This window comes from Rosa rugosa, chromosome 3 (genome assembly GCF_958449725.1).
Source record: "Rosa rugosa chromosome 3, drRosRugo1.1, whole genome shotgun sequence".
NCBI classification, from domain to species: domain Eukaryota; kingdom Viridiplantae; phylum Streptophyta; class Magnoliopsida; order Rosales; family Rosaceae; genus Rosa; species Rosa rugosa.
The window spans coordinates 43,481-61,736 of NC_084822.1; the positions used below are offsets into that span (position 1 = coordinate 43,481).

Genomic DNA, 18,256 nt, shown 5'->3' on the forward strand with positions numbered 1-18,256 from the left:
CCGAAGGGCCCAGGGGAAAAGTATATGAAAACGTTAGCGTGAGTGGACAAAAATAAATAATTGAAAAGAAAAAGGATTTTATACTTTCCCACATTTATTTCTTTAAAAACTCGATGCATGCAACAATGGTAAAACATTTATCTTTAAAAATCAGGAAACTGGAAACTGGGAACTGTAAATCAAATCTGCTGAGTATCGTATCATCGGACTAGACCCCGCTAGCCCAGAAATAATATAAAAGTAGGGGAAGAAGATAGCCATACGAATGAGCCTCCCAGGCTAAAGTACTCCCATATACTCCCGTTATATACCCACACGCCACTATGTATAGCTAGCGATTAGGATACTGGGCTTCAGCATTACTGTCACAAAGACAGTAACCAGCGCCACAAAGGTGGACGGGCTTCGGTGATCCCATCACCTCGCCACAAAGGCGGACGAATCAATGCTAGCAATGATAATAGTCACCCAAAGTATGGCAAAAGAAAATCCGAAAACCACATAAATCCATAAATACATAAGGCTTCCCCAACTCTCGCAAATGAATTTCCAACGACGTGTCCCACACGCCAAGAGTATCTCAAATCAATAGCAAAAATGCGAGAAATAATAATAAATCATAATCTCCATAATTCGAAACAAAACCAATTCCAAAATCATCAAGGCATTCCCAATGCCAAAATCCGAAAGTCGATAAATAAATAAAAAAGATCAATAAATCAACGGCGTGTCCCACACGCCAAAAATATTCTCGAGTCAATGATGAATAAGCAAGGAAGTTCAATAATGAACTAATATTCCATTTCGGAAAAATACCATTGAAAATACTTTGTTGAAAAACAACATAAATCAAAGTTTCGAATCCGAGCATAACAAAATTAATATCCGAAATTCACAACCGGAATAAATCATAATCACTTCATGAAAATCATTATTGAAAGCAAATCCACGAGATAAACCGAAATCAAATTCCGAAATCAATTCATATGCTCGAAAAGTAATATGTTAATTAAATAAAGCATTAATTCAAGAAAATAAACGCATGCATCATTATTTAAAACAAAAGTCCACTCATAGTACTATTCTGACGATCACGCATACGAGTTCCTTCATCGAGCAATAGCTCGGTACATCGCCCTGTACACAATTATATTCTGTGAATAGTTATTCAACAAAATAGTACGATTCCTAAAATCAATTCCTCATAATTACATCTCCACTTCTCCTCGGATTCAACCCAAATTATACCACTAATACCAATTCGTTAATTTAAAGGTTCCAAGGCAGAACCGAGAGATATCCGACGGTCGGATTCTCGTAATTCGATAATAGAAACCCTAAACTTCAAAAATTCATAATTAATTCCAAGTTTCTCCAAAAATCACCAAACTTCACATACAACCTCTACAACATTTATAGAATTTAATGGGCTAAAAATTGGAATTAAAACACTGCCCTACACGCCTCCACGCGCCACCCACAGTGGCGGCGCGTGGGGCTGACGCGCCAGTAGCCACCACCTCCAATGGCCACCAAATTTTGGCAGCACCACCTATTCAACAGACCCAACAATTTTCATAACTACAACATGTTCCAATTTTACCTTTAAGTGATCGAATTTGGCTGGTGAAGAAAACCCAGAAATTCCAAGAACCCTAGGATCGGGTTTCGATCAATTCTCCCTCTACACTGCAAATCGTGGCTCAAGGCTAGGGGCAAAATGATCCTTGGCAAAAACCGCACCTTCGACGGTGGTTTGGTGGCCGGAAACGGCCGGAATCGACGGAAATCGACGAAACCTTCGTTTTGCTACAGTAAACTTCGCAGCTCAATTCCGAGCTCCTCCGGCCGAGCCACCGCAAAACACCACCCCAGGCATGACAAGGAGGAGGAGGCGAGCCTGCCGGCGCCCGGATTCCGTCGTGGGGTGGCCGGAAACGGAAGAATTCGCCGGTGGAAGAAAACGGCAGAAGGGGAAGGAAAGTCGGGGAAGAAGAGAGAGAAAATTCAGTAGATTTCCGAAAATGGAAATCTACCACAGTAACTCGGCTATTTATAGAAAGTTACCATGAACAGTAACTTTAATCTTTCGCTTATAACTTTCGCATACGAACTCCGATTTTTACGAACCACATATACACGCGCTCGGTTTAACGTTCTCTACAACTTTCATGAAGGAAATTTTCTCAAATTTTGACCTGAACAAAAAGTCAACTATTTAGGGCAACTAACAGTATTAAAACAAAGTAAAAGTGAAAGTAATTCCTGTTTACCATCCAAATGACTAGTAGACCGGTAAATTGAGATACGGGACGTAACAGTTGCCCTGCTGCCACTCTTACTTCTTGTGATTTGGCTATGTGGTGGTTGTGTTTGGCTGATGGTTGGTGGTAGGCTGGTGGGAGGAAGAAGACTAAATATTTTTTACGGGACTTTATAGCGGTGGCGGAGTGGCTCAATAAGTGTTGTACTCTACCTATGCAGCCAGATTGCCTCACTCATGACATGGTCATAGGTTGCATTTAGGCAGTTGTAAACTTGTAATTTAGATAATACATGAAGTAGCTTTTCAGAAGTCCTTGCTTGAAGACAGCAAGCGCTACTAGCTTGTCAAAGTCCCTTCATCTAAACGTAGTCGTTCACCACCTTGTGACTAATGTGCGTAGAGACTCGTCAAGACTGTGCTGAATTTTGAACAACTGGCTGGAGTTATGGTGCTTTTTCATCATGAGGATGAAAAGATTGCAAACGAGTCGATAAAGCTTGGGGGGCATTCAAAGAACCAGCTCATTGCTTCACTATCTAGCGTTTCGCTGAATAGATGGCATAGAGTTGTGTTATCAAAGCCCTTGTTGTTGGTTACTTTCTTGAAGGTATCCATGTGGACGAAGGGGTATGTCAAGCCACTATATTGGGCAATTTTTGGAGTTTTGGCGTAGGCTGGCTTGATAGTTTACAATATTCTGTGAGTGAATAGGCCAGGGCATGCAGCAAACAGTGGGTTGGCTATTGACGCAAGCCTCTGTCCGGAGTAGCGTTTTTTTCTAACTCTTGCACCTTACCAAGGATCAAGGTAATGGCATCAATTGTGGGATTGGGATAGGCCTGGTTGGCAATGAGGACTGGCTATTGATGTAACTGTGCTTGATTAACCATCTCCCTTGGTTGTCTCGCGCTAAAGGAGTTGTCAGGTGGGTCTGAATCTACTACCAGCTTATTAGCCAACCTTAGGTGGGGTGCCGCACCACACCCTGCCAGTTTTTGGGGATTCGGTGAAACTCCCATATGCAGAATCAAATTTTTCGGCATTGTGCCGGCTTACCGTGTTGCTTTTTCCGCGACCCTCAAGCCGGCATCAGGTCCTGCACTTTGTGAAAGTGCATTCCCCATAGGATGGATGCCACCTTATAAGGCCTTCTTCAGCTTATCGAACTTTCCCACTAATTCTGTCACTTGATTCTGGGCTTCTGCATTCTCTTTTCGCTCATGTTCATGCTCTCTATTGATGCGATGCAGGTCCGTCAGTGCCAATTCTAGCTTGGCTACAAGGTCCTGGCCTAGCGCTTGGCTGCTACTACCTAGTTTGTCTTCCATTGCAGAGCGGAGTAGAGTATTGTCAAGAGTGATGACATAACGCTGATTGTCAGCGTTAAGCGGGGATTCGAATTCCAATGTGCGCGCTATGGGCACCAGAGGGTTGAGGAGCTGGGGGTTGGCGAGTTTCTTTGACTGATCAACCGCACCTTTGTCATTGTAGTTCGTCATGGTATGAATAAGTGAATGACCTTTAGCTCAAGATTTAGAGGGTATCTGATCTTGTTAACGTGTGTTAATGCTCAAAGTCCGGCGGTAGCCTAACCTTCGTTTAACGCCGGTGGGCGGACCGCTACTCTGTAGACTTGGTGATCTTCGCTAGCTGTCAAATGAAAGACAGGGCGTCAGAGGGAGACCGTGTTGGGCGGTTTTCACTTCTCCGATGCCTAAGTCAGTCAATGCATATAGACAGCATAATAATAAATGAGTAGTAAATGTGTATTTAATGAGGAGAGAGGAGAGAACCTTTTATAGGTGAGGAGGAGGCTGATCTTCTCCTTGTTTTCGATGTGGGACTGATGTGCTTCAGTCCCCAGCTTTAGGAGCTTCTGATGCTATCTTGGCACGGCGTGTGGCGGCGTGTCGGCGGTGATCTGGAGGGTGATTCGAGGCTCAGGCTGTAGCTCGCCTGGCTGTGTATCTGTATGTTATTCCTTTGGCGGGAATTAGTACCTCTGGCGGTACAATGAGCGTAGCCCATTATAGCTAATTATGCTTGTAAATGTACATGTATGTACAAGTCCGGTTTTTCACCAATTTTAGAATCAGACGACAGTTTTTCACTGTCGTCTGATTATATACTTTGATGTTGTCTATCTCAATGCCGTCTGATACATGGATCAGACAATACCAAAAAACTGTCGTCTGATAAAGTTTACTACAACAGCGACTACTATGCTGTCTGTTGTCTGAACACCAAGAAAAACAACAGCGGCTTATATACTTACTGTTGTCTGAATGTTGTGCCAGACAACAGGGGCTTATATGCTTGCTGTTGTCTGAAGGGTGTGCCAGACAACAGAGGCTTATATGCTTGCTGTTGTCTGAAGGCTTTGTCAGACAATATGTACTTGCAAATCTCATTGTCCATCCATTACTGATACTATAGATTTCTCCAAAAAACTGTTGTTTGTTGTTTTGCTGGACAATGACTTTCTCATTTTTTTAGTCCTCATAGTATTATAGTTAGATGGCTCATACAACAGTTTTTGTTAGGCATTTTGTGATGATCAATTATTGGACAATAGTTTTTAGCTGGATTGAACGGTCTGATAGACATTCAAAATGACATCACATCCAAAACACATTCATTTATGTTAAAATCCAATACATTCATCCATATATCCAACAAAGTCATTACATCAACAGAACTAGTTTTCTAACAAAATTAAGTAAAATGTTGAAACCAACCAAGTCTTGAAGAACACACTTTGTGATGACAATGAAGATGCCAGCAGAAGTTGCATCAACAACAGCCTTTACTTTCGCTGTCACTCCCCTATGCCTTGATGCCTCTCCTTTATGTATGTATGAATGATGGGAAGTTAGATAAGCACTTTTTTCACCCAATGCCACCTGGTTGACTAAAAGTTCATTTTAAAACAAGCTAACAGAAAACTAATACAAATCTCTTAACAAGGCATGAAATGATCCAACAGGTATATGAACATCAGAATTCTAGTTTGATCTCACAATTTATTATAGCGTCAGTTTCAGAATCATCAACTCCCATGCCTGAAATGGAATTAAAGGTTTCAAAGGGGAGAGAGAGGGAGAGAGATCACAATACAGAGCAAACAGTTACAAAAAATGGGAAACATAAAGCCCTCATGTTGAAAACTATACAAATGCAGAATATGATGAGTGATATCTAAGCTGGGTCTCTCTTCTGTGAGAGCTGGGATGGCTGGGACCTGCTTGGCCAATTATTAAGTAAGAAAAAGTGAAAACTACTTTACTTTACCCACTCACCATTCACCAATTAAACTCAATATCAGTAAAAACAATTTTAAACCTAGGAAACAATTTCTTTTTTTAAGTTTTGTATAACTGTAGCCATGTGTACAGTTAGATCTGTCAATAGATCACAGTTTGCTCCGAATCTGTACTTATTTATATGATATGAATTTATTGGTTCAATCAAATTTTCAGATTTATGATATGAATCCCATAATCAGTTAACTTAAATTGACTTCCATTTCAGCCAGCATGCTTGATGACAGTTCTGAGAAAAGATTAGCAATTTAAAATGAAAAACAAAAGAAACAAATTTAAAATAAATTGAAGTAAAATTTCTGAGGAACTCCTCAAATGGCTCCGAGTGGCATAAGGTTCTATATCTACTATGTAATTATGCAATACATAAAGCACCAAATAGTCAGATGCCATGAGCAACACCCTGATATGACATATATGGTACAAAAAATACTTAAAAAGGAGGTCATACCTGTGCCAAATTTGAAGAAAGAACTCGTTCAAGAACATCAATTTCCTTTTGAAGCCATTTGTCACGAGCAGCTTTGCTTGGAAACTGGGTCGCACGACCTTGTTTTTGATAAAGTATGCTAAGCTGCTTCTCGTGCTCCATTATTCTATATTCCAGAGAGAACCAATTGTGAGAAAAAATACCAGCACCTAGCACCACTTTTGCAAATCTCAGAATAAATTACATTATTATTTTTTTTTTTTAAATAACATCAATAGTAGTACAACTTTGTAATGATGATAGTTCTGTAATGATCGATGCTGTGATTTGTTGGCTAAAACTAAACCCAAATCATCCAAGGGACCATGTGTGTTATAAAATCATTAAGATGAGGCCTTATTTTGAACAAACTAAAACCACAAGCATCATTTGTTCACAAAAAAAAAAAAAAAACCACAAGCATCAACGAAATCTAACTGCTAGTATTCAGTTCCAGATATGTGCTGAAAGTATATCACTACAAACATTAATTTTCCAACGTACATTACAAGCATGTGTATATTTCCAAAAATCTATTCCGAGAAGTTCAACCAGTGCAATTAGTGGTGATATCCCCATTGGGTATGATAGTTGAGAATCCTCCCATGCCACAACCCTGATTATCGCACATTCAGTAGAATGATAAATAAGAATCTGCAAAGGAACATTACCTCACTGAGAATTCCACAAGAACTGGGAAACTGGGGATGCACGGTTTGGTTGGCTGGCTATCAACCAAAGAGTCTGACGAGACCAAAAAGAACCAACGAGTCTCATTGCCTCACTCACTCACCCCTCTACTTACCATCCACTGCGATTCATTCAAGCCTGCCTTCTCTTTTGTAATTGTATTGCACCAAATAGAGTGACGTTGGAATGGACTTGATAGAGCATGTGTAGATAACACATAACTGTTACAAAGCCATAGTTCAATCATATAAAACAGGTGCACAGAGTACTAAAAACTGATTAAATAAAGTGTTCGAGTAAAACAGAAATGAGGAGAGGCAGCCATGTAAGATTTAAGTTTCCCATGTAATGAACACTAATTCATTACAAGGGCAACTTAATTATTTTCCTATAATTGCACCAAATTTAGCAACTATAGGGATAGCGCAGAAGGTAGACAACTGGATTAGTGTGCAAATTAACATTGTATTTGTCTAATACATGGAGACTAGATGAACAAATTAATTTTGTAGCCTGCACATGAATGGTATGGAGATGACATGACATATTATAAACAAAATATATAAGATTATATATTTTCAAAGGGATGAAGCAAAAGAATAACAAGCTGATATAACTTTCTGATAATAAATATCTATAGACATACCCTTTTGTCATCTCCTTTTCCCTCATGACTTGATTCTCATACAGAGGTCTCATCTCCTCAAGCTCATTCATTGAATCCTGAATTTCTTTCTGCAGACTTTGTAGTTGTTTCACAGCATCCTCCTGGAAACATGAAAAGAACAACATCAGTTGGGACCAAAATAGGTGCTGCTTCAATTTCTGGTGCCCGCCTGACAAACTGATCAATTCATCATCCTTTGGTTGGTGGATTGTAACAAGATCAGGTAGAGGAGTCATGGGTCCTTGCTTGCCATTGGGATCCCAGTCAAGCATGATCTTGACCTTAATGAACACCCTGCCTAAGGAGAACATGTCTCACAGCTGCGTCAATGTACTCATTGACTGGCTAACCAGAAGAAATCATGTAATTATATAAACAAAAACAGTATTCAACATTCAACAACCATTCACAGAGGCCAAAACAGATGCAAATGCAATTCAATTAATCAATCGATTCAATTCCCATTAACAGAGGCCAAAACATATGCAAATATGCAATTCAATCAATCAATCGATTTAATTCTCATTCACAGAGGCCAAAACAAATGCAATTCAATTATTAATTAATCAATTGATTCAATTCCCATCCAAAATAGATACAGAGGCCAAATATTGATATTTCAAAACAGATACAGTAAGCAAAGTCGTCCAAAACAGCTCGAACCCAGCAACTTAATCGAACCCAGAAACACCACAGCCCAAAATCAAAAACTTAAGAATGAGAAACTTAATCGAACCTAGCAACTTAACAAGAGATTCAAGAAATTCGAACCCAGAAATTGAGCTTGAAGAATCACCGAACTTGAACCCAGAAATCGAACACAAATTTCTCCAAGCTTGAGTCACCGAGCTTCACAGAATCACAACTTGAGGAAGAGTCGAAGAGAGCAAACCAAGAGTGAAGAGTTCGAGCCTTCGACTAAAAAGTGTAAAACCCAAAAATTGTGAGATTGTGAGAATCATGATTCATGAAAGAGGCATCAAATCAACTAAAAGTCTAAAACCCAGAAATTCGACTTACCAGCGAGGTAGCAAATCAACAATGTCACCGGCGACTGAGAATAGAGGGCCCGTGCAGCCGTGCCGAAGAGAGAGAGAGAGAGAGAACCTTTATCGTGAAGGGGGTCGGAGGCGTCTAGGGACAGAAGCTAGGTTGGGGGTTGGGGGTTTGGGGAGAGACGACGGCGACGATGTTGCTGAGAGGATGAGAGGGTCTCGGTGGGAAGAGATGCACAGCGAGAGAGAGAGAGAGAGGTCAACTGAAAAATAGAGGCGGGCCGAGCAAAATTGCAGTGCGAATATGTGTGGAATTAAAGAAAAAGTGGGAAGTTTAACTTTCGACCAAAAAATTAGGCGGGCTGAGCAAACTATTGAACCCTAAAACTCAGACAACATCAATTTCAGTACATTGTCTGAAACAAAGTCACACAATAGACAACTAAAAAACTGTTGTGTGAATCAAAACAATCAGACGACATATTTTTCAACCATTGTATTAAGAGTAATTGCACAACAGAGAAGTAATAACTGTTGTGTGATTAAAAACAATTAGACAACATCTTTTATCCACCATTGTGTTAATCAACCTTGGACAACATCACATAATAACTATTGTCTAAATTAATTCATTCAGACAACATAAAAAAAATCAACCATTGTCTGAAATGCTATTGCACAAGAGCAAAAAAAAAACTATTGTTGGATTCGAAAACTTAGACGACAGAATATTTCTTGCTGTCGTCTGATTAATTCAGACGACAGTTAAAATGTTTGATGTCGTCTGATATGTGTTGTCTGATTCCGAAATTGGTGTAGTGGATCCCCCAAGTCCCCAGTCAAGGAGGGCAATCTTGGTTGGGGAGTTGTTCAGTGGTTTGAAGCATTATCTTCCGCTAGACTTGCAACAGCATAATTAGCGTCAGTGCGTTGTCAACCATGGATTTATTGAGCAAACGCTTTATACCCTTTCGGGTGGGCCCCTGCTAGGCCCTCCAGGGAGTCCCCCACTCCCCGGCTAAGATAGACCTCCGGATGGTCGGCAAATTGTTTGTTGAGGGGGAGCTGCAGGGAGCAGAGGGTGTTGGGTAGCGAGCCCAATCTTTAGTACCCAAGTGACGGGGGTCAACGTGCCTAATCAGGGCCGTCGTAGACTGTTGATAAGTCCCCGTGTCCCGTAGGGACGGTCTGACCATAACGCCGCGTGGCGGTCGTTGTCAGAGTGAGGCGTGGCCTCGGGATCCGTCGCTGACTGTAGTAGGAAGCAGCGTCCAGTAGACGTGCTTGGCGGTATTTTATTGAGCGATATTGCGCTGAACAAAGTACGCAGCTTGCAAGCTGAAAAGGGAGTTCCACTAGAGGTGTGTAGCGGAAGACGCCCCGCTTGCAAGATGACAAGGGAGAAGTTCCGCTGGCGGAGTTTCGCTCAGCGGAGACTTCGTCACTTGGAAGGTGACAAGGGAGAAGTTCCGCTGGCGGGGTTTCGCTCAGCGGAGACTTCGTCACTTGGAAGGTGACAAGGGAGAAGTTCCGCTGGCGGAGTTTCGCTCAGCGGAGACTTCATCACTTGGAAGGTGACAAGGGAAAAGTCCCGCTGGCGGGGTTTCGCTCAGCGGAGACTCCGTCACTTGGAAGGTGACAAGAGAGAAGTTTTGCTGGCGGGGTTTCGCTCAGCGGAGACTCCGTTACCTGGAAGGTGACAGGGGAGAAGTTCCGCTGGCGGGGTTTCGCTCAGCGGAGACTCCGTCACTTGGAAGGTGACACGGGCGAAGTTCCGCTGGCGGGGTTTCGCTCAGCGGAGAGTCCTTCACTTGGAAGGTGACAAGGGAGAAGTTCCGCTGGCGGGGTTTCGCTCAGCGGAGACTTCTTCACTTGGAAGGTGACAAGGGAGAAGTTCCGCTGGCGGAGTTTCGCTCAGCGGAGACTTCGTCACTTGGAAGGTGACAAGGGAGAAGTTCCGCTGGCGGAGTTTCGCTCAGCGGAGACTTCGGACGGTTGGTGATTTCTTCCCAAGTGGTTACTTCCATTAGACGCTTCGTCTGATGGTGGTCGACACGTGGCCAACTCCTAGAGGGTTAGCGTCTGGAGGCTTGTCTCCTAAGCCTGGCCGTCTTCTTGCCAATAATGCGAGTAATTATGGATTCTATAACCGAGGCGACGCCTCGGTTAATCCGGAGAGTAAGTGGAGACGTGGGACACGTGTACGGCTGGTGTGCGATGTCATTTTTCAGTGGACGGTTTAGAATTCGTTGATGTTGACATAAAAGGGGGGGAACTCAGCAAGATTTGACACTTTGCTAAGGCTTGAAACTCTACTCGTCGTCTTCACGCTTTGCTCATCCGAGACTGAAGAAAGAGGCTGCTGGAATTTCGTGAAGATATCGTTCCCGGAAAAACGAAGATTTTCCCCATCGAAGACTATTGTTCACCATCACGCCGGAGTTTTCGCCATTAAGGTTGGTATCTTGATTCTCTTCCCTGTTTCATTGGATCTGTTGGTTTCTGGGTTTTGTTGTTTCTGTTTTTTTTTTAGGTGCTATCTGCTCTTCTCCGGTGTGCTCTTAGGGTGTGAAGTGAGATTTGGGGGTGGGTTATGGTGTTTGGCAGAGGGTTGGTGTTTAGGGATTTGCTAGATGGTCGAATCTGGGTTGAGTGTGTTTGCTCTTGTTTTGGCATTTTCTGGGTAACTGTTCTTGATGTTCTTGGCTATAACTGATGTAGGTGTAGGCTAGATCTTGTTTGCGCTAACTGATTTGGGTTTTAGGGTTTGGGATGGCTAACGTCGTAGAGATTTCAAGCAGTGAGGACTCCGGGTCTGACGTGTCGTTCAGCGTGGTGGATAGAATATTTATTGACTCGTTGCGTCCGTCTGCCCATGCAGGAACCTCACTGCCAGAACCGCTAGAGGTTGAGCCGCTACAAACCATACCCTGGGAAGTAGCCATGGGTCGTACCTCTCGTCCAGAGAGTTCTAGGGCAGGGGAGGCCGCCGCTGCCAAAAATAGGCGTGATGAGCGGTTGGCAAGTAACAGCGCTGCCAGTGGCTCCGCTGACGGGGGAGAGGTGGCGGGGGAGGATGCTGAGTCAGCGTGGGTCCTCCAGGACGGCACCCCTGTTGACGAGGCAGGAGGGCGGATGACTGTTGCCGCCGTCAACCGAGTGAAGCGGATGTTCCGGCTGCCAGTTTCGGTGAAGCTGCGTCCGCCGACGGTGGACGAGAAGGCATCGATTCTTCCAGAGGGGTTTGCCGCCGTGCACGAGGCGATATTCCGCCAAGGAGTGACACTTCCGCTGGTGCCCAATCTTCAAATTTTGGTGTGCGAGTTTGGCCTTGCTTTTGGGCAAATTTGTCCCAATATGTGGCGGTTAATGTTGGCGCTGAACTCACTATGGCGGTTGTCCGGTTGTGAGGGACCAACTGTGGCGGAAGTGCTGCACTTCTACGAGCTGGTGTATGTGAAGCGCCAAGGTTGCAGAGGGCAGGTGAATTTGAGCCGCCACCAGGGAGCGCCCAAGCTGATCGAGAACCTAAGGGATTCCATGTCCTACTGGCGGGGGACCTTCTGTATTGCCACGGCGGGGTGGGAATATCAAGCTGGGTCCAACGAGGGGGAGCCGACGTTTAGGATTAAGTCGAAGTTTCAACATATCCGAGGTTGTTTACCGGTCTCCGCTGAACATAGCTGGCGGATTCTCTTATGCATAGCCTTGTATTTCTACTAACGATTACTGTTTGTTTGTGCAGCGGGCTTGCGCTATAACCTGACTCGTGAAGAAGAGTGTCGCGTGACACGCATCAGAGGCTGTTGGCGGAATCGCAACTTGCTGGACTTTCGTCTTCTTACTGGTTGGGAGTTGTTGGTCGATCAACGACTGACTCGTGCCGTTGGTAAGAAATCTCCGCCACATTGTACTTTCAATCAGAGTGCCTCAAGCTGACTGGTTTGTTTTTTTTTTTTTTTTTGTAATGAACATTTTTGGGTGAGGAGTCCCAGCCCTTTATATGGAATGAAGTTTCGAATTTTGGTGTTTGTCATGATATGCTTGTACCGCTAGGGTTTTGACTTAGAGTTTTCTTTTGCCAATCAATGAAACATTAAAGGAATTAAGATTGGTTCAAGTGCACCATGTAGCGGACGTGGTCCGCTGACGATTGCTGGCGTTGCCAGTTGCCCTCAGTGGTAGACTTGGTAACAATGGTTTGAATAATTCCTCGTTTCATTGGCTGATTGATCAGCGTGTACAAAAGTGGGGTAGTACCCATTGGGTAGCTTCCCTTAGCTAAATATTGAACAAAAATTTAGCTAAGTCAAGATGCTCCTGGGTAGCGGCATGACTATTTGTAGTAATCCCGAAGGTGTTCGGTATTCCAAGGGTGGGTCGTTGTGACGCCATCCTTGCCCATTAAGTAGAAAGTGTCTGGGCTAACGACTTCCACAATTTTGTATGGACCTTCCCAAGTTGGGCGGAGTTTTGTTGGCGGTGGAATGACTTCCTTCATTACCCAGTCCCCCAATTGGAGGTTCCGGGCTTTGACTCTGGCGTTGTAGAAACGCGATACCCGCTGCTTGTTTTGCAAGTTGTGCAAATGGGCCTTGTGTCGTTTTTCCTCTAGGAGGTCCTTGTCCAGGTTGACGCCGTCGCTGCTGGTCTCTGGGCAGTAGCCTTCGACCCTAGCGGTAGGTTGAGTTACCTCAATAGGTAGGACAGCCTCTGTTCCGAACATCATACAAAAAGGCGTTTCGCCGGTGGCGGAAGTTGGAGTTGTCCTGATGGCCCATAGAACTCCTGAAAGCTTCTCCGCCCACAAACCCTTGGCGTTGTCGAGTTTCTTTTTTAGCAGCTTCTTGATTATCTTGTTTGCTGCTTCGACCTGGCCGTTGGTTTGGGGGTGGGCCATAGACGCAAAACTCAACTTGGTGCCAAGGTTGGCGGTGAAAGATATGAGTTCTTTGTTGTTGAACTGTGTGTCGTTGTCTGTAATGATTGTATGTGGGACACCATAGCGGCAGTAGATGTTCTTCCAGAGGAAGTGAATTAGCTTGGCGGTAGTTATTGCCGTCAGTGGCTCTGCCTCTATCCACTTGTTGTTATAGTCGATAGCAACAATGATGTATTTGAATTGGACCTTGGCGGTTTGGAATTTTCCCATCAAGTCGAGGCCCCACGTAGAGTGAACCCATGGGCCGATGATGATTGACAGCGGCTCTGCCGGTTCATGTGGGAGATCAGCATACTGTTGGCATTTGTGGCAAGATCTCGATATCCGCCGGGCGTCATCACCGAGTGTGGGCCAAAAGTAGCCTTGTCGCATTGTGCGATTGGCCAAGGATCTGGCGCCCGAGAGGTTTCTGCATTCTCCGCCGTGGATCCTTGCTAGCACGACCTTTCCCTCTTCTGGGGTTAAACAGCGGAGGTTGGGGTGGGTGAACCCCTGGCAGTAGAGCTTGCCATTCTGGATGTTGTAGCGGGTTGCTCTCCGGTTGAGCTGTCGCGCCTTGACTTTGTCCTCCGGTAATGTCCCGTTGCGCTTGTATTCGATAATCTCGTCCATCCAGCTAGGATTGACTTCAATGTTGAAGATCTCCGCCAGGGTCTTTGTGATACTTGGCTTGTCAAGGCACTCTACTCTTGTGTCCGCCGGACTCTGATGTGGCTGGACGGTTGCCAGTCTCGCCAGTGAATCAGCCTTGGTGTTCTTTTCCCTGGGGATTTGTGTGATGGTGTGAAATTTGAATTTTTTGAGCAGTGCCTTGACGTACCCCAAATATGCCGCTAACTGTTGGTCCTTGGCTTGGAAGCTGTCGTTGACCTGGTTAACGACTAATTGAGAGTCGCTGAAGATGTTGACGCTGTCAGCACCTGAGTCGATGGCGAGGAGTAGGCCGGCGATGAGTGCTTCGTACTCTGCCATATTGTTTGAAGCTTTGAAGTTGAATTTCAACGCGTACTCCGCGTTCAGTCCCCCGGGTCCTATTAAGATGACTCCGGCGCCGCTGGCCTTGGCGCTAGCGGAGCCGTCCACATGCAGGTTCCAGTCTGAATGTAGGGGAGCTGATTCTTCAGCGGTTATGATTTCCGTTCCAGGCTCTGTCCCCGCGCCGGGTTCTGGCTGACGCTCGGTGAGTTCAGCAATGAAGTCCGCCACCTCCTGGCCCTTCATGGCGGTTCTTGGTTTGTAATCAATGTCGAACTCGCTGAGCTCAATGGCCCATTTGCTGAGGGGCCCCAAATGTTCAGGGTTCTGCATTACCTGCCTCAGCGGTTGATTGGTTAACACATGGATTGTGTGGGCTTGAAAGTATTGGCGGAGGCGTCTGGCGGCAACGATGAGTGCGAGAGCGAGTTGCTCTAAGGGAGGGAATCTTGTTTCTACTCCGTTCATGCCCCTGCCGGCGTAGAATACTGGGAGTTCATCCTGGCCCTCACGCCGGACAATGGCCCAGCTTACCGCTGATATTGATACCGCTAGGTATATGTACAGTGTTTCTCCCTGCACAGGAACGGAAAGGAGTGGGACTGCCGCCAGGTATTCTTTCAAGCCCTGGAACGCTGCCTGACACTCTGGGTTCCAGTCGATGACTTTCTTGTGAGTCGTTTTGAGGACTTTGAAAAATGGGGCACACCTATCAGTGAGTCTAGAGATGAATCGAGAAAGGGCAGTTAACTTGCCCTGTAGGCATTGGACATGTACCTTATACTCAGGGTCCTCCAGGCTGAGGATGGCTTGTACCTTGTCCGGGTTAGCCTCGATGCCTCGTTCGCTGACGATATAACCCAGAAACTTGCTGGCGGTGACGCCAAAGAAACATTTTTCTAGGTTGAGGTGCATACCATAGGCCAGGAGAATGGTTACTATGATCTTGAGGTTTGCCACATGTCTGCTGGCCTTTATGCTCTTGACCAGCATGTCGTCCACGTAGACCTCGATTATTTTTCCGAGATGTTCCGCGAACATGGCGTTCATCAGTCGTTGATAAGTTGCACCGGCGTTCTTCAGACCGAAAGGCATAACATTGTAGCAGTAGAGGCCCTTGTGGTGAAGGTGGTGGTGCACTCCTGGTCGCCGGGATGCATCTTGATCTGATTATAGCCGGAGAAAGAGTCCATCATGCTAAGGAGCTCATACCCGGCGGTTGCATCAACCAGTTGATCAATGCGGGGTAGCGGGAAACTATCCTTTGGGCATGCCTTGTTGAGATTTTTGAAGTCGACACACATCCGCCACTTTCCGCTGGGCTTTTTTACCATAACCAAGTTGGAAATCCACTGGGGATAGATGACTTGGCGGATGAACCCAATGCCCTGGAGCTTGGCAACCTCCTCTCCTATTGCCCGGTACTTTTCCTCATCAAAGGCCCTCCGCTTCTGTTTGATGGGATAAAAGGATGGTTTGATGGTCAACTTGTGTGTGATGATTTCAGGAGAGATACCTGGCATGTCTGCATATGACCATGCAAAGACCGCAGCATTGTCACGTAGGAATTGAGTGAGTTCCGCCGCCACCTCTGGGTCTAGTTGGGCGCCTATGCGAACTGTCCGCTCAGGGTGCTCGTCCGAGATGCAGACAACCTTCAACAACGTTTCCGGGTTGACTGGCTCCTTCTTTACATACTTCTTCTCCTCATCCCTAGGGTCCTCGAAGATATTTGGTGGCGGTGCCTGGTTACCCACCGTCAGGATTTCATGGCGGCGCGTTGACCGCGCTATAGTCGTTGAATAGCATTCTCGTGCCAACGGCTGACTTCCCCTCACACAGCCCGTGCCGTTGGGTGTGGGGAACTTCATGAGAAGCATGTATCCGGCGATGATGCACTTGAGCTTGTTGAGTGCCGGCCGTCCAATGATGCCGTTGTACGAGCTGAAACAATCGACGACTATAAACTCTGTATGTACCTCCGCCATACATGAACTAGTGCCAATAGTCTACCGCATGTAGTCGGAACCCAGCGGTTGCGTGACGTCGCCGGAGAAGCTGAGCAGTGGCTCGTGATCCTGGAGTAATTTCCTGTTCCGCTTGAGGTGGTTGTAGCAACCGCTGAAGATGACGTTGACAGCGGACCCGCTATCCACCAGGATTCTCCCCACTGAAAATCCGCCAAGAATGGCGTCGACCAAGAATGGGTCGTCATGGGGTAGATGCACTCCGCACTCCTCCTCCTCTGAGAAGGTAATAGGTTCCCAACCTGACTTTGGGAGTTTGGCGGATCTCTCGTAGCGGATGTTGCAGACTTCCTTTGGGTGATTAGGGCGTGCATAGCGCTTCCTTGCCCTGTGAGACATGCTAGTGATTGGAGCACCGCCGTCGATGGTGTTGATGCGGCCCAAGGTCTCAATGTTGGCGATCACAGGTGGTGGTTGGCGCACCTTGAACTGCTCCATCTTGTCGTCACGGTACAATGTCTCAATGGCCGTTTTGAGAGCATTGCACCTGTTGGTATTATGACCGCTGTCCTCGTGGTATTTACACCACTTGCCGGTGTTTCTTGGTTTTCCCGTTTTTGGGTATCTTGGTGAGGGTGGCGGTGGGATCTGATCCTTGCACTGATTGTATATTTCCTCATACGAAGCTGTGAGGACTGTAAACACTGCATACCGCTGAGAGGACTCCGTTTGTTTGTTGCGGTTATCCCCATGGGATGGGCGGTTGCCCTTGTTGTAGTATTGGTCCCTCTGCCGCTTGTTCTGGTGGTGGCCCTGCTGCCACTCCCTCTTCTTGTCAGTTGGCGGCGCTGAAGGGATCTTGTTAGCGGTTTCCTGATGACTGGAGGATGGTTGTGTTGACTTTGTTGGTGTTGCTGGTGGCGGTGGGGTTTCTCCATATGTGATGAATTCCGCCTGGGCGTGAATGACCGCCTCACTCATGACGTGGTCATATGCCGCATTTGGATGATTGTAGTTGAGGTGATAGAGGAATGGCCCCTTGAGGAGTCCCTGCTTGAAAGCCGCCGATGCCATTGTTTTGTCTAGGTCGCGGCACTGAGATGCTGCCGCCCACTATCTTGTGACGAATGCCTTCAGTGATTAGTCTGCCCCTTGCTTAACGATGAACAGCTAACTTGTGTTGTGATGTCCGGCGGACAATAAGATGAACCGAGAGAGGAAGGCGTGTGACAGCGCATGGAATGAGTCAATGGATCCCGGCGGACACTCGAAGAACCAGTTCATTGCTTCACCATCCAACGTTTCGTTGAACAAGTGGCACAGGGTGGCGTCGTCAGATCCCTTGTTGTTGGTGACCTTCTTGAAGGTGTCCATATGGACGAAGGGGTCAGACATGCCGCTGTAATGTGACATCTTTGGGGTTTTTGCGTACGCTGGTCTGATAGCCTGCAGAATCGCAGCGGTGAAGGGCCTAGGTCTGTAAGCGAAATGCTGATTTTGAGTTGGCGTTGGGGCGCCCGACTCCGCCCGGATTAATCTCTGCTCCAATTGTTGCATCCTTTCCAATATCTGGGCGGTTGTATTACCGGCGGAACCAGCTTGGATGTTCCGCTGGACCTGCCTGCGCCTTGGCGCAGGCGGATTGCCTTCAGTCCTCGCCCTAGCTTCCGAGCGGTTGGTGTGCGGCAGTGATTCCGCCTCCTGCTCCAACATTAGTTGGGGGATGGGCGGTGGTCCCATCCCTAATAGTTTAAGTGGGTCCAGCGGTACCTGCATCTGTATGACTGGCCCTGGTATCAACGTACCGGTGCCGGGCCGACTACGCCTGGTGCTGCGTGATTGCTCGCTCTGCGCTGGATTGGCGGTGGCTTCCAGCGTCCTCTTTAGTTCATCAAAACGTGACATCAGCGTAGCTACTTGTCTTTGGGCCTCGGCCTTTTCTCTGCGCTCCTCTTCACGCTC

The 18,256-nt window shown here is 46.2% G+C and overlaps 2 long non-coding RNA genes across 2 annotated transcripts; both read right to left on the reverse strand.

The window, feature by feature from the left end:
- Positions 1 to 4,879: 4,879 nt before the first annotated feature.
- LOC133741318 (uncharacterized) lies at positions 4,880 to 6,795 on the reverse strand. The gene is made up of 3 exons (XR_009861800.1): positions 6,730 to 6,795; positions 6,041 to 6,185; positions 4,880 to 5,328 (listed from the first exon to the last, which is right to left on the reverse strand). It is a non-coding gene; the product is annotated as an uncharacterized LOC133741318 (long non-coding RNA).
- A 610-nt stretch (positions 6,796 to 7,405) lies between these two features.
- Positions 7,406 to 8,553, reverse strand: LOC133741319 (uncharacterized). The gene is made up of 3 exons (XR_009861801.1): positions 8,436 to 8,553; positions 8,187 to 8,333; positions 7,406 to 7,516 (listed from the first exon to the last, which is right to left on the reverse strand). It is a non-coding gene; the product is annotated as an uncharacterized LOC133741319 (long non-coding RNA).
- Positions 8,554 to 18,256: the final 9,703 nt, after the last annotated feature.